Genomic DNA, 16,441 nt, shown 5'->3' with positions numbered 1-16,441 from the left:
CCTGCCCAAATGTGGGTGTTGTGTCCCCTCTGAGCCCCAATCACAGCCAAGGCAGGAGTTTCTTCCCTTGGGGCTTCTTTCCCACCTGATCCAGTGATGGCCAGGAAAGATCAGATGCTCCTCCTGAGCCCCAGGAAGGGACCCCAGAGAGAGAAAGGGGGAAGAAAGGACCTCACAGCACCTCCAGGGCAATTACGAAGGGGGAGAGCAAAAGAGACGCTGCTTCTCTCATTCTGCAGCTTGGGGGCAAATCAGCCAGCCGTGTGTGGCAGCAGCCAGCAATGCTAATGCAACCCTTGGTTGTGTAAACAGAGGGATGGAATCCAAATCACGTTAAGTTTTAGTATCCCTTTATAAATCCTTAGTAAGAGCATGATAGCAGCATTCTGGTATTTGAGGGACTACCACAAACAAGAGGGGGTCAAATTATTCTCCAAAGCACCAGAAGGCAAGACAACAGTTGGAAACTAATGAAGCAACTTGGAATTAAGGCGAAACTTCCTAACAGTGAGGATAATTAACCAGTGGAACAGCTGCCTTCAGAAGTTTTAGGTGCTTCATTACTAGAGTTTTTAAGGAAAGACTGGGCAGCCATCTGTCTGAAACGGTATACCATCTCAGACAAGTGACCGTCTAGCCTCTTCTTAAAAATCTCCAGTAATGCAGTGCCCATGATTTCTGGAGGCCAGCTGTTCCACTGGTTGATTGTCTTCACTGTTAGAGGTTTCTCCTTAATTCCAGGTTGCTTCTCTCTTTGGTCAGTTTCCAACCATTGTTTCTCGTCCTGCCCTCTGGTGCTTTGGAGACTAGTTCGATGCCGTCTTCCTTGTGGCAGCTCCTCAAATACTGGAATACTGCAATCATGTCTCACCTGTTTCTTCTTTTCTTTAGACTAGCCAAACCCAAGTCCTGCAGCTGTTTTTCGTACGTTTTAGTCTCCGGTCCTTTGATCATCTTAGTTGCTCTTCTCTAATTTGTTTCCAAGCTCTCAACATCTTTTTTGTGATACGGTGACAAAAATTGGTTGCAGTGTTCCAGGTGTGGTCTACTAAGGTTTTATAAAGCAGTCCTAATCCTTTTAGGCAAGTCTCATCCCAAATTTTATATTTTTAGAAAAAATGGGAAATAAAATTTCACTCCAGGCACAAGGAATTTTAAAATTAGCTCCAATTCAGGTTTAATAGATGCAGCTCTGATATAAAAGAGGCCCTACTCTTAACATTGGCAGGATTCAAGGGTGCTGATTGCTTCCTTGGTGTCAGAAGACATGGAGCACCACTGATATGTGTCATCAACCTAGAGTGGCACCAAACCTCATAGGTCTGGGAGACCTTACACAGCAGCCTCTTGAGACCAGAGGCCATGTTGAAGGACAGAAGAAGTCAATCCCCTTGTTACTGAACTGTCTTCACCCAGCATCCCTTTCTGGAAATGCCCTGATAGGAAGGACCACAACCACTACCAAACGTGCCCCCAAAGATGTATCTGTGATATTTCACTAATATGCTTTTCTCCAGCTAACCATCCTCACAGGGAGCCGTGCAAGAAGTTCAGAAGTCCCAAAGGACAAGTTACCTCCCTTTGTGATTTTCAGAATATCAGTCTTTGAGGTCCCCATTGGAAAAGTTGCTTCTCCCTGTAATAACCACCATTCCGTCCTTTGAGAGCTCTCCTGCTACTTCTCCCGAGTGATAAATCAGAGTGATAAATGTGCATCAGAAAGAGATAAATGCTCTGTGTGGCCCAGGTTTTGGGACAGGCGGGGTCTGTCTGTGCTCTTCAATGTTCCTTTCTCTCCTTTTCGGGTGAAGCTCCATTCGTCTCTCTCTGGCATTTCCCTCTCGAGAAACTGCTTCAAAATCGTCTAAATCTTGTTTGGAAGCTGGAAGGCGATGGATTCAGCCCTAGGAATGATGGAGCTCTGGCTTCTGGTCCTGATGCGGCCCGCTGGGTTTGGAGCCCCAGGATGGAAAACATTCATGGAGCTAGCACAGGCCAGGAGACCATCTCATTGGCATAATTGTGACTGAACAAGTAACGTGGGATAAAACGTTGCCTTTCAACACGGCTCCTTCTAATTGTTTTGATTAGGAAGTCATTCAGGGTAATGGAGTGGCATTCCCTTCTTTTGAAATTCTGGCGCTCTCCTTCTTTTCTTCTTATTTCACTTACTCTTATATTGCAGGACCTGTCTAATGTCACGAATGACTTGTATTTCCATGGCTTCTCTTTTTTGTCGATTTTGTGGAAGAGACTCAAATCCAAAGATGGGGCTGAAAAAACTGTGAACACTCCAGATTATTTTCCTCTCCCAGTTCAGTCCTGAGTTCATCACTTGAATAGGGAATTATATTTAAAGTGCTGATTGAAACAGTTCTAGTTGCCTCAGCCCAGCCTATTTACGTATTTGTATAACTGCTCATCGGTTTGCGATCAATAGGGTCTACTTAAGGCTCAGTAGACTCGTGGATACAAAGTGGATTAAATTTTTACAAAAGCATTTGTTGTTGCAATTGATAATAATAACACGAGCATTTTTTACACTAGGATTCCTTTAGGTCATTCAAAAACCCTACAATTAATTTTTGCCATTCAAATGGTCAACAAGAATTCCCAGCTCCTGCACAATCTCACATTTGGCTACAACATCCCTGATAACTATCTGAACACTTTATGGACTTCAGGTGTCTTGCTGAGTCTGCTCTCCACTGGAGAAGCCAATGTCTCCAACTATGGCTGCAGAAGGAAGGACAACCTCGTGACCCTTCTTGATGGAGCCTATAAAGTCCCACAGGTTTGTGTGTGTTATTCTCCATTTGGAAAAGTGAGTGAGGAGAGCACAGCTGAGCAATAGATCCAACCATATCTTCTCTATGGAATTCAAGAGCTGCTTTTCACTATATTAGCAAACAAGTCACCTTTTAAAAAGGTGACTTTTAAAAATCCTATTATGTTCATGTTCAAATTCATTATATACATATACATATACATACACATATACATATATTATATATGCAATGATAGAAAATCCTCGAACTCTGGGAAGGATATAAACCAGCTGTTTATTGTTAAAAAACTAAAACAATAAAAAACAACTATTTACAATACTAAAAACAACCTAAGCTTTTGCTGGTCCACTGCCAGCCTCATCAGAGTAAGTGTCGGGGGTGGGGAGTTTTCTTATAAACCTTGCGAACTCAGTTTCTTGCCCATTGACCATGGGATAGAGCTGTCCGTCCTAATTGACCGTAATTGCCTCAGTTGTCCTGCCTCCCCTCGTTTGCATTCCAATTTCACAGCCTCCTTTCTTCCCATTGTTTCTTTCTCCACCCTTCCCATCCTTGTCAATCCTATCTTTCCTAATGTTGTTGCTGTTGGTGTATTTTCCGACCGCCCCCCTGAGCAATCATTCTGGGTCGCACATCTGTGTCCGGCATTATAGGTACCTTCAATTGCAGCTTCCCCCCTGTTTTTCCCATTTATCCAACTGCTGTTCTTTCTTCTGCTGCTTATCCCTATCAGCCCCGTTCCCTCCGGTTTCCCTTTGTGCTTAGGCGCTTGTGCGCACAGTAGCCTCCTGTCCCACTGTCTCGTCCACATTTGATCAGCTGGGGTGACTGCCGGATCGCTCCCAGATTCACTCCGTCATCTGCGCCCAGCAGGTGGCTCTCTGTGTGCGGGCGTGCACATGTGTTGCGGCATTCTCCCCCCCGTCTCATCTGTATCCGATCAGCTGGTGTTCCTACAGGAATATTTGCGGGACCATTCCTCCACTGGTCGCCCCGGATGGGAGGTCATTCGTCTTGTTTCTCCTCCCCACGGATCACATTACTCTCCTCCGATTGTCGTTCTCCCTCCTGCTTGCCCTCAGCAATTTGTCATGCAGCCGGTCTCCTTTCCATACAATAAATGCCTTCTTTAGTTCCTCTCCTTGTGAGTGCGGTTCACATTCTGGCTTGCTTTTCATGTGTCTTTAGTGCCTGATATACTGGGGGCAGCTCTGTGTGTCGGTTGATCGAGCAAGCATCCAAGCCTCCCTGAGCAGACGTCCTCCTTTAGCGGCATCCTGGGTGATGGCTTCCACTCCCATAAAATCAAATGAGTGGCCATTGCTGATCATGTGTCTCCATATCTGCAAGTACTGCTCCTGCCTTCGTGGACCCTGGTTTTGATCCATTTGGCCGTTTCCCCCATGTAATTACACTGGCAGTCCTTGCAGTACACTCTAAATGCCACAAAACCAGGAAACCAAGTGAAGAGATGGTTGGGGAAGAGCTTGGCCAACTCCATCATCCTTTCTTCTTCTGCTTTCCAAATTATCATCTGCTCCATCTATCTGGGACTTTCTTCTCCCTTCCCTGACTCTGACCCCCACTTCCAGCCTGGAGAGATCATCCTGCAATGCAACGAAGGAGCTGTTGTCATGTTCTACATCCACCCTCAGCTACATGGGCTTCCTGGCTGCCATCTGCTTCACGGTGGCTTTCCTGGCCAGGAATCTGCCTGGGGCCTTCAACAAAGCCAAGCTGATCACCTTCAGCATGCTGGTCTTCTGCAGTGTCTGGGTGACTTTTGTGCCCACCTACCTGAGCACCAAAGGGAAATACATGGTAGCTGTGCAGGTCTTCTCCATGTTGGCCTCCAGTGCTGGTCTGCTGGTCTGCATCTTCATCCCCAAGTGCTATATTATCCTTTTGAGGCCAGACCTGAACACAAAGGAGCAGCTTACGACCAGAAGAAATGTAGAAATGTGATGCAGAGGAATTTCATCTCTCGGCACATTCTAATAGGTGAAATCTAGAAAATGGTTCAAGCTGTTCTCCATATATGAGTTGGTGAATGTTTTTTCTTGAAATAATTAAAGAGTGGCTGGAAGATTGTGAGGAAACAAATTTTTTTGGAATGGAAGTATGGTAGCAGGATAGAAAGGTGGAAAGAATATATAGAGCAACCTTAACACACTTGTTTCTCAGTACATTTTATTCAAATTGCTCTGGAACTCAACTGAGATGTTTCTTTTTATTTACACAATAATTGTTTCTTGGGGATAGGAAAGTAGATGGCTGAGGATGTGACTTGAGCCATGTTAATTATGAATATTTATGCTTACATCATCTATTAAATATGCATACAGGTAATTGTTATTTTGTCCTCCTTTCCTGAAATGTATAAATATTTGTCTGTGGGATTTCCTCCCACTATTTTCTACAGGGAAATTCCTCTAATAGACACTAAATAAATAATAATGGCACTGAGCCTGGATTATTGGCTGTTTATGTCCTGCGTTTCATTCCACAGAAACTGGTGTCAGCAGTGGGATTCACAGTCTTCGATCTGTGACCAGGGACCCTAGCTGGGGCTCCCCTGTAGGATGAGTGCTATGAGATTGATCTCAAGTGCCACATAAAGGCACTGTTAGGAGTGTGTGTAAGGCCTCAGTCTGTGTCTAAGAGCTTGTTGTGGCTGGGGGAGTTTGTCGAGTGTATGTGGTCCTTTCCACTTCCGCTGCCCTGGCCCTGCTGCAAGCTCAGCTAAGTGAAGCAAGGAGGAATTTTGCTTTGGAGTGGGGAGGGGGACCTTTTTGTGTGGAAGAATGGAGGCTGAGCTGGACGTTCTGTGCAAACTCCCTTTTTCCTATTGTCTGAATGGAGGAATTGCCTGAGCTGATCCTGGGCAGGGAGGGAAGTGGATAATGGCGCTCAGACAGACTCTGATTGGGGAAGGACTCTTTCCCAAAGCAAAGATTGGGAGTGGGCTGGGAGTGGGTCCAGTGCCCTCACTGGTACCTTCACAGGCTGCGAAAGAAAAGGAGCACATGAAATTGGAAGGGATCGTAAGAAACTCTTTCTCCAGGATGGGAATAGAAATTCCTGTATCTCTACAAGGCTGTGATAAGATCCCATGCAAACATTAGCCGGGAAATGTTTTTGTTGTAGATTTTTTGTTCTTTTACAAATAACTCAAGGCGACAAAAATATCCACCGCATCTTCCTTCTCCTATTTTCCCCACAACAACAACCCTGTGGGGTTGTTTGGGCTGAAGCAGAGAGGGAGAGAGTGACTGCTCTCCTACTTCCTAGCCTGGTGCTTTAGCCATTGTCAGTGTTAAAGCACCAGTGGGATTTCCTTGTGTGTTTGTTTCTCTGTATAAATTTCTGCCTGCATGAAACAAAATGCCAGTTTTAAAGACCTGTTGAAGTATACAGAAGTTTGGAGATCTTACATTTCTGCCTTTAAATAGCTTAAATTTCTTTTTGTAGTAAGTGCGAATTGTGGACATGCCATCCTCCACCATTTATTCTGGTCCTTGTGAATGTTCTGATAAGTCAAGAAAATAGAGAGATTTCTCTTTCTTTTCTGCCATTTATTTTTCATTTTTTGAGGTTTTTTTTATTTTCCTTTTTCTCTTTGCTTTATCCTTTTCCAGTCTCCAAGCCCTTTCCTCTGGATGTTATAAGATTTCCCATGACTGTTTCTGTCTCTTGTCTGTTTGATGCAGTCAGGGACACAGGGAGGAAGAGGTGGAAGAAGGGGGGACTCAACACAAGGCTTCTGCACACACACACACACACACACACACACACACACACACTTTTCTTAAGGTTTTTTTTTACAATCTTTCCATCCACACATCACATCCAGCCCTTTGCACTTGCACCAAGACAGTCAAATCCCTTTGAAGACTTCCCAAGGAAGAGCTCAGCCTTTCTGGCAGTTACAACAAAAGCTCACAAAAGGGGTGAAGACGGAAGCTGCTCCTGCAATTTCCTCCCTCCCTTCCTTCTTTCCTCCCACTGCCATTCCTTTAGTGACCCCTCAAAGTCACAACACTGGAAAAAGTGACTTATGGCCATTTTTCACACTTACAATCGTTGCAGCATCCCCATTGTCACTTGATCAAACTTCGGAGGCGTAGCAGTTCCAGTATCCTGGGATCATGTGATCCCCTTTGGCGACCTTCTGGCAAGCAAAATCGGCAACCGCACAGTGATTCACTTAACAGCTGAAGCAAAAAAAGGTCGTAAAATGGAGCAAAACTGATTTGCTTAGCAATGCAAATTTTGGGCTCAGTTGTGCTGTAAGTCAAGGACTATCCGTATTATTGAACTTCATAGAGACCCCCCCCCATCCAGGGGACGGATCCTGTTTGGCTCTTAGTCACAGCAGTCGAATTGTGCTGCCATTGTGGAAACATTATCACTCCCCCCAAAAGTCTCATTTCCAATGTGGGGAGAATGGGAATGGCTGCAAAAAATGTGGAAATAATATTTACAGAAAGCTCTGCAGGTATTCTTTCTTTTATTTGTCATTTCCAGGAGAAGAAATATAATACAAAAATGAAGCTCCCAACTTTATTCATAAAGTTTTGCTAGCTAAAAATTTTATTTTGTGAGAAGATACAGAGGTGCAATTTATTGTAATTTATCTAATGGATACATAAATAATGATTTGCAGCAAGGACAATCTCACTCTTGGTGTTTGAAAATCTGCGATATTGATTAGAAATTGATGCGACAAACTTGGAAAGGAGAAACATAACAATCATTTCAAGGAGGAGGATGGGGGGGCAAAATTCTGCTGGTCCTGATGCCTCCCAGCACCCTTTGAACTGTTCCCTTCTCCTTCACGGCTGGGAAGAGCTGCTGGGCTGGAAGCAACGAGAGGAGGAGGAGGAGGGGAGGTGGGCAAAATGGTGGTGGGGTCCTTGGTGAAGACCCTGAAGGAAGACCAAGAGCCTGTGGGGAGAATTCATAAATCTTACAACTGTGTTAGAAATATTACACAGGGAATCAACTGACCCGGGTCTCCACAAAGTTCTGATTAACAGCCTCCAAACTCCTTTAAACTTACACAAACATAAAAATTAATTAAATACTTATTTCAAGTGGTAAACACACACAAGCAAGCACACAAAACTCAATTAACAAAATGTAAGCATAATTACAGTTCAAACAAGGAGACTCAATCCACATTACTTGATTTAACCCACCCCTTCTCTGAGGTCCGCACGTACACACACTCACAGCCCTCAAGGGTCACACACACACTTGCACTCCCAGGAGAAGCCCCCCTGCAAAAGAATCGCTCTGCACCCCATTTCTCTGCAGCTGCCCCCGTAGGCAAACCCCCTTTCTTGGGGGGATAAATAATTCTCCTTTCCTCACAGTTGCCTGGATGTTATTTTTATTTATTCTTGCACAACACTGACTTGAGTTGGAACCCAAAATTGTTCTTCTGACACATTAGATCTTTATATATGTTTATATATATATATATAAATATATATATATATATATATATATATATATATATATATATATATATAGATATATATATATATATATATATATTTGTTTTCTGAGGTTTTCGCGGGTATTTGTATGTAGGTCTTTGGTTGTTCGGGTTTTCTCCCGCGTAAAATTGGAAGTGTCTTGGCAACGTTTCGACGAAGTCCCATTCGTCATCTTCAGGCTGGTGTTTTCAGCTTCTTGCTTTGAGCAGCAATGTGTGGTCTTAGCTGTTTCTTCCTTTTAACTGCCAGAACACAGCCAAGCTCCCACCCAATCAGTTCATACCCCCACTGGTAGTTAAAGCAAGCTCAAAGCAAGAAGCTGAAAACACCAGCCTGAAGATGATGAATGTGACTTCGTTGAAACGTCGCCAAGACACTTCCAATTTTACGCAGGAGAAAACCCGAACAACCAAAGACCTATATACAAATACCTGCGAAAACCTCAGAAAACAAATATATATATATATATATTCTTTTTTTCTCTTACGTACCAAAATTAAATATAAAATTCTGGAAGAGAAATTCAGGGTTGCTATCTAGAAGTTCTTACCTGCTCTGTCTTTCTTCAAACTCTTTTTCTGCAATTGGTCCTTTTTCACCAAACGCTCCTTGTTCTTCAATCGGAGCTCGTCTTTTTCCGACAGCAGCCTTGAGATTTCTGTTGTCTTCCCAAAAATTATGGAGAAGAGAGAAAAATAAGCCTCCTTAGTTTTTTTATTCACATCGCCAAGTGTCACTACAGCCTTAATTATTTTTATAGTCCATTATATTTTGTTTTTTTCCTAATCACATTTAGATATCTAAAAAGGTATCTTGTTTATGTCTGGCCTCAGGACGCCAATCAATCCATTTGAATCTGAAAGAAAAAAGTCAAGATTACTATCTAAATATTTCTCACCTTTTAAATTCTTCTTTCATATTGTTATTTCCTCTCAGGACTTCCGCCTTCTCCCGATCTTATTTTTGAACCCTGCAACTCAGATCTTGATTCTGCTTGACTTTCTATAAATGAGGAAGAACAGAGCAGGAAATTTCATGAAATGTAAATTACGCCCTGCCTCTTCTTGATGTGTCGTAAGATCTTTTGAATGCCTGAGAATTTGGCAGTTGTGTCAAGGAGAGAGTTTAAAAACAATCAAAATCATAAGAATTAATAAAATATGCCACTAAGGACACTGAAAAGTTCAGCTTCTGTAAATACCTTCTGCCCCTATGAACTACTTCATTACCCTCATTATTTAGGTCCTTCTTGTCATACACACATAAACAAAGACACCTCAGGTTTATCAAACCAGATTTATTTCCTCGGTCACTTTCCTGATGGGTAGCCAGGTGGCATCAAAGAATTATCAATCGGAACTGAGATCAGATCAACTGAATATACTCCTTTTTCATAAATTTGCTGAATACTACTAAAATGGTAGTATTTAATTAAAGAATTATTGAATTACTGAATTTGTGTAGCAACACATGTTAAATCAGTGACTTTGGGGGGCAAACAACTATAAAAAAATAAAATGAATTGTGAATCAGTTATTTGCTTGATAATTTTCCTTCATTAAGAAGAATTTCTTCACGGTGATATTTTTCATGGTCATGAGAGAAATTACGTAACTTTGTTTTCCATAAGATAATTTCTCTGTGATGTCAGCAGAGAGAAAGAGGCTGTTAGGCTAAACTTCCTTTTTAGGAAAAGAATCTGGGATATAGATATACAAATAAGTGCATATTTATATCCATGTCAGTATTTCCATACACATGTGCAACCCCAATTAACTGCTGTAGATGCTCCACAGGGCAATAAAGGTTATTCATTCTGAGGTAGAAAATGATCATTTTAGTTAAATTGTTTACAAAATGTAAAACACAGTGGTTCACACAAAACATGAACCATCTCAATTTTATTTCAATGTATTGGTATTAAACCTGGCTGAGGAATCTAGATAAGGTGGCAATGAAGAAGCCAACCAAGAATTAGATGAATTCATATATTTAGTGATAATTGCCATTATTTAATAGAAATCACATTTTTGCTGTCTTAAGCTTGTGGTAGAAACAGCTGCCCAAGAGATCTAAGGGATCCTCTCTCCCACCATGAGTAAACCAGACTTCCTGGTCTGGGGAGAGAGAAGCTAAAGCGGGGACGTGGGCGTTTGGGGCGCCCAGACTCTGCGCAAGAAGTCAGCCCACTCTCCGAATGTTTTGAGAATTTTTAGTTTTAGTGTTTTGAATCACTGTCAGTAAGTTTGTCTCTTTAAAATATGGCATTTTGTCAGTGTTGCAGGAAGAGCAATGAAGGCCTCCTCCTATGACATCTGCAAAGAAGACTGGAGATCTGTTGAGGTATATAATATATAGCTGCAGTCAGTATACAAGATATTAACAATGAAAACAAACACGACTCCTTTGGGTTAGTCTATTTTTATGTCCTGGCAGATTAAATCAAAGTCCCTCCTTAACATTCTAAACTGGGTATGACGTCTTTTAAAGAAATGTGTGGCCCCTTCCCCAGTATTTTTGTTACTTGTCCTTGCTGAGGCATGTACCGGACGGGCATCCCCTTTTGTGGGGCACCTGCTCTGCCTTTGGGGAGAAGAAGCAGTGTCTGGACCTGTGCCAGCCTTAGTGCCGTGTCCAGAGCCTTTCAGGTGCTGCCGCCAGGGATTAGACCTATCCGGCCGTATGGCACCTACTGCTGTGACGGGCAGCCCCTTTCCCAACATCCTCCCTGTCTGTGACTATGAAGTCGCTTTCCCCCTCTTTACCTATCACATATGGCCACACCTGTGGGACAGCCACGCGTTCTGCTTCTTGTGCATGCACAAATTTGGCAGAAGAGCCCCAGTGTCGAGCTTGTGGTGGAAACAGCTGCCCGAGAGGTCTATCAGGTCCCCACCTCCCAGCACGAAGTCCTGAAGAATGGAGGCAAAAGGCAGGTCAGGCAAATTCAAATTCCCAGCATTTTCACCAGTCCCAATTAATGCTCAAGCATTGGCTGGGGGGAAAGAACTTCCTGGCAGATGCATGCCCCAATATAACAGCACACGAGCCACCGACTCTAAACCGATGATGGTAGAGTCACAACTGGCAGCGCCAGTGACCACCAGAGCCCAAGCTAAATTAAAACTGTAGCTGGGCAGCCAAACCAGAATTGAATTCCAGAAAAGTTTGGAAACAGATGAATGGTTCCAGAAAAACAAAAATGTGTGCACAATGAGAGATGGGCTGCCTTGGGTAGGGGAAAAGTTATATATACCAACAACCCAAAGAGTCACATTCATGCAGCTTTCCCATGACACAAAATCAGCAGGGCATTTTGGATTTGTAAAAATTTTACACTTAATTCAATGGCAATTTTGGTGGCCATCCATAAAGGACATAGAAAGCTATGTAGCCAGCTGCCCAAAATATGCGACTGCAAAGAGGTTGCAAGGGAAATCGCCAGGACTATTACAAACAGTGGCAGATCCCTCAGCCCTCTGGAGGGAAATAGCCATGGATTTTATAGTGGAATTGCCAGAAAGCAATGGGAATACTGTTGTCTGGACGGTCACGGATTTGTTTTCCAAACAGGTGCATTTTATCCCTTGCCAAAAGATTCCCACTGCAAAAGCCTTAGCAAAACTTTTCATCCAGCACATTTACAGATTGCACAGAGCACCCCAATGCATCATCTCTGATAGGGGAGTGCAATTTATGTCTGCATTTTGGAAGGAATTTTTATCCCTCTTAGGGACCACTCAGGGAGTGACATCTAGCCACCACTCACAGGGGAATGGGGGAGCTGAAAAAATGAACTCAGTATTCGAGCAATATCTAAGATGTTTTCTTAATTTCCAACAGACCGGGTGGGTGGACTTACTCCCTTTTGCAGAAGTTGCCTACAATAATGCAGTCCACTCCAGCACAGGTTACACTCCTGTCAAAGTTTCAACCCCATGCCAGAATTAACCCCAAACGAACTGGCGATCCCATCACTGAAAGAATGGATGGAACAATTACAAAACACCTGGCCAATAGTTAGAAAAGCACTAGGTGAAGCGAGGCAGGCATACAAAGCACAAGCCGATAAAAAAAGGGTTGAGCCTACACAATTCATTATAGGTGAAATGGTGTACTTATCTACAAAATACCTAAAGTCTCTATAACCCTGTAAAAAACTTGGACCAAAATATATAGGGCCTTTTCCAATTAAAAGAATAATAAACCCAGTAACAGTAGAATTAGAATTATCCAAAAATCTCAGGCAAATACACCCAATTTTTCATTGCAGCTTGCTGAAAAGAGAGCGTCAGTCACCTTTACGGCCAAAAATCCCCCCCCCACCACCTCCAATCATGGTGGAGGGCGAGCAACACTTCGAAATAAAGGAAATCCTTGACTCTAGGAGGTATCATGGAGCGACTCAGTACCTAGTTACATGGAAATACCTCCCTGCCTCATAAAATGAGTGGGTCCATAAACGTCATGTCAAAGCTCCAAAGCTATTAAAGCAGTTTCACACAGAATATCCTAACAAGCCTGACTAATTTTTATACCTGTTTTGTTTTCTTTCAGGTGGATCTGTCTTTTTTTTAAGGGGGCAGGATGTCAGAATCCAATTATATTTCATCTCTAGTTATCGACTATGGAAAACCCCATTTCTGCCCTCTCTGGATTCTGTCGTACGATGAAGGGAAGGGGGGGGTGAACAAAGGGGTTTTATGGCCCTCACTTCCTTTGGTACAGCTTCAAAAGGGACTGAATGTGGATACCACCAAAAGGACTAACCATAACAATGGAGTCATCAGCTTTCATCTACTGCTCTCTGAAGTCTCCCTTCCACCGGCAGTGAGGAAAAAGGGGGTGGAAATGTAACGCCTGGGATTGTCACTGGACAGATGGTGGGGTGGGGTGGGGCTGCTGGGGCCCCTTAAAATCTTGAACTGTAGGACTTGGGCCCCAGGTCCTGTCTAGAATGCCTGCAACCATTTTCTCTTAATAAAGATGCCTGTTGGAAGAAATATTCCAAGAGTTCTGTCTTCTTAAGATGCAAAGTGGGTTGGGTCCTTACATGGAAGCTAGGAGAAGACAAAGACACGTAAAATCTGCATACCCCGCCCAAACCCTGGGAGTCACTAGCCCTAGCGCCAGGGAAGCAGGGTATGTGATGGGATTAACCCACCAACAACAGGAATGCTAGAGAGGCACACTCAGGTCAGAATACGTGACACAGGAAATACAAAGCCTGAAACAGGAACAGGAAACTACTTTAAACAAAAGGCTCAAGAGGGGTATAAAAACCTACTAGCCACATGTGCTCAACTCTTCCCCCCCCCCTTCTTTCCTACAAGAACTGCCTTGCTGTCTGGCTCTTCAATAAACTGCAACCTTCTTTCTAAAGCAGTCGCCATGTTGCTTATTTATCCCCAGCTTGAATGAACCAGGATGAAGATTTTAATCCGTCAATATCCCCCCCCCATATGGACATGTGGGGGATAGTTGGGGATTCTGCTGAGAAAGTGGCTATCAGAGGCAGAGAGAGAGAGGCTTGTCTCCGTGCCCCACACAAACGGTGGTGGTGCCTTTCTGTTGTGGATGATGTCCCCATGGTCTCACAAAACTTGCCTAATTCCTGGTTAAACGCATCTAATAACCAACAATATTTAGTTTTCGGTGACAACATCACCCATCGTAACGATCTCCCAACAAGCCCCCACTGAGGACACGGACCGGCTATACGAAGGCCAGACTGGTCTGATATTATTTTGTTTCTTTGTTGTATTCCCCATTTCCTCTGATTTCACTGGTTTATTCCCATATATAAAATTGTCTGATTGCACACTTGTTTCTTCTGATGTAGGCCATATCCATTATGATTTAAGGTAGATACTTCTGGACTTTGGACACAAAGTTTAAAAACCTCAACCCGTGAATTTTATATAAAGCTTCCTGGATGAAGAAATTGGAATAGAAAAGAACAATAAAGGTTAAAAGAACAATAAAAGTTAAAACCAGCTCAGTTTCCCCCTCTTTCATTCCTACCTGTCCCCCCAAAAAGCCACAGCACATGGGGCAGCTGTCCCACGGGGGCTCCACATCAAGAGGGCTCGTTCACCCACACAAATCATCCATCATTCCAGTGGATGGAAACTAATTAAGGAGAGAACAACTTAGAACTAAGGAGGAATTTCCTGACAGTTAGAACAATTAACCAGTGGAACAACTTGCCTCTAGAAGTTCTGAATGCTCCAACACTTTTTAAGAAGAGATTGGACAACCACTTGTCTGAAATGATATAGGGCAGTGATGGCAAACCTTTTAGTGACCGAGTGCCCAAACCGCAACCCAAAACCCACTTATCTATTGCAAAGTGCCAGGCTGCATCAGCATTGTGGTACCCTCGGGGGGGAGGGGGCAGGGGTATGGCCCACTGGGTGGGCATGGCTGCAGCGGTCACAGCAGACTGGGTGAGCATGGCCAGGTGGGCACAGTCGCTCCGATGTTGCTCATGATGGGGGACCCCTGTGGGTGCCGGGCAGGATTGGGGGAGATCCAGGGGGTCTCTGGTGGATGGGGCATTGGGCAGAACACTCATCCTGCAGGGCAACACAAGGAAGGCAAGGCAGGGGCTGGGAAGGCCACTGCCTGACACCATCAGCAGCTGCTACTGAGGGCCGGCCCGTATTCACAGCGGGCTACACAGCGCCTGCTGCCGGATGCTATCAGCCCCGTGCGCTCACCGTCTCCTGTGTGAGCACCTTGGGGGCTGCCAGGCTGGGTGGGACCAGGGCAGTGGGAGCCAGTCCCTCTCCATCTCCAGGGCATCCAGGGGGGCCAACACCGCTTGCTCGCCCACTTCTTGCCCCTTCGCTTACAAATGCCACATGCTTGCTTGCTCGCTTACTCAGTGCCCCGTCATTTCCAAATGCTGCTTGCTCGTAACTTCCTGCCCAGTTGCTTCCGAACGCCAAATGCTCGCTACTCTGGTGAACTCTGCTGGGGAAACAGCGCGCATGCCCACAGAGAGGGCTCTGAGTGCTGCCTCTGGCACAGGTGCCATAGGTTCGCCACCACTGATATAGGGTTTCCTGTCTGAGCAGGGGGTTGGACTAGAAGACCTCCAAGATCCCTAACAACTCTGTTATTCTGTCATTCCTAGGTTCATAGGCCTGGAAGAGACCTTGGAGGTCTTCTAGTCCAACCCCCTGCCCAAAGCCAAAGAAGTAACCTCCCCATCACGGATGAGTCATAGCCCCTCACTCGACAAACCCACACCTGAAGCCCTTACAAGCAGAACACCGACATCCCACAAATCCAGCCTGGTAATGAAACATTCGGAAACCAAGCAGAAGCTCGGAGGACGAACCTCCACCCTCATCCTCCACCCCAGTACAGATATTCTCCACTATCACGAATGATTGAGAATCTCCGTAGACCGTAAGAAAACAGGAGTCATCATCTCCTTGAGGTTCTTAGTGATCCCAATCCGGGGAGCGTTCCAGGAGAAAGTCCACCATTTCTTTCACTCATTTAGATGCAAGGTGACACAAGGACTTCAGGGTGTTTTGTTTTGTGGCCGGTTCACTAATGTTGGGGAGACGGTGGTAAATTTCCGTGAGGATTGTGGGTAGCTACGGCAAAACAGAGATCAGAGGGATGAGCTCCAGTGTCGGTCTCCACTGGAGATGCAGTGGAGTTGATCACTCCCACCCATTGGGGAAAAAAATTGGCCCACACAGTGTCAAAGTTTGCCTTACATTTTGGAAAAAAACATCTGGTTTATCAAGCCTCCTGTGATATGGACAACACTGAACCGAATTTGCATTGGCCACGGTAGATGGGGCAAAATATCATCACAGAATTGTGACTGTGGGCCCAAAAAAAACCTCTATCCAAGTGGCTCTCTAAATAAAGTTTTCATGAAAACAATATGGCTATTTTGTTTTGCCCTTACCCTACTTCTGGAAAGTTTACCCAACTTTATACCCTTAAGATTACCTGGTGGTCTCCCATCCAGCCCTAACTTTCTTAAAGCCAGCCAAAGTGTTGTCATCACCAAGAGGTCCTCAGAGCACAAGGTCTCATCCATTCTCATCCTTCTTTTCTACAAAATCTCCTATATCCCTTTTGCTCCAAACCCTGCATTTCTTACTTCCTCCATGTCCA

The 16,441-nt window shown here is 44.3% G+C and overlaps 1 long non-coding RNA gene across 1 annotated transcript; it reads right to left on the bottom strand.

The window, feature by feature from the left end:
* Positions 1–7,371: 7,371 nt before the first annotated feature.
* Positions 7,372–11,207, bottom strand: LOC120318828. Its single transcript, XR_005559605.1, has 4 exons — positions 11,078–11,207; positions 9,192–9,295; positions 8,844–8,958; positions 7,372–7,736 (listed from the first exon to the last, which is right to left on the bottom strand). It is a non-coding gene; the product is annotated as an uncharacterized LOC120318828 (long non-coding RNA).
* Between the last annotated feature and the right edge of the window lie 5,234 nt (positions 11,208–16,441).

This window comes from Crotalus tigris, unplaced genomic scaffold (assembly GCF_016545835.1).
Source record: "Crotalus tigris isolate CLP2741 ecotype Arizona unplaced genomic scaffold, ASM1654583v1 scf7180000020463.618913, whole genome shotgun sequence".
Taxonomy (NCBI): Eukaryota; Metazoa; Chordata; class Lepidosauria; order Squamata; family Viperidae; genus Crotalus; species Crotalus tigris.
The sequence above is the reverse complement of the archived record's forward strand: the minus strand, read 5'-3'. Positions and strand labels throughout refer to the sequence as shown.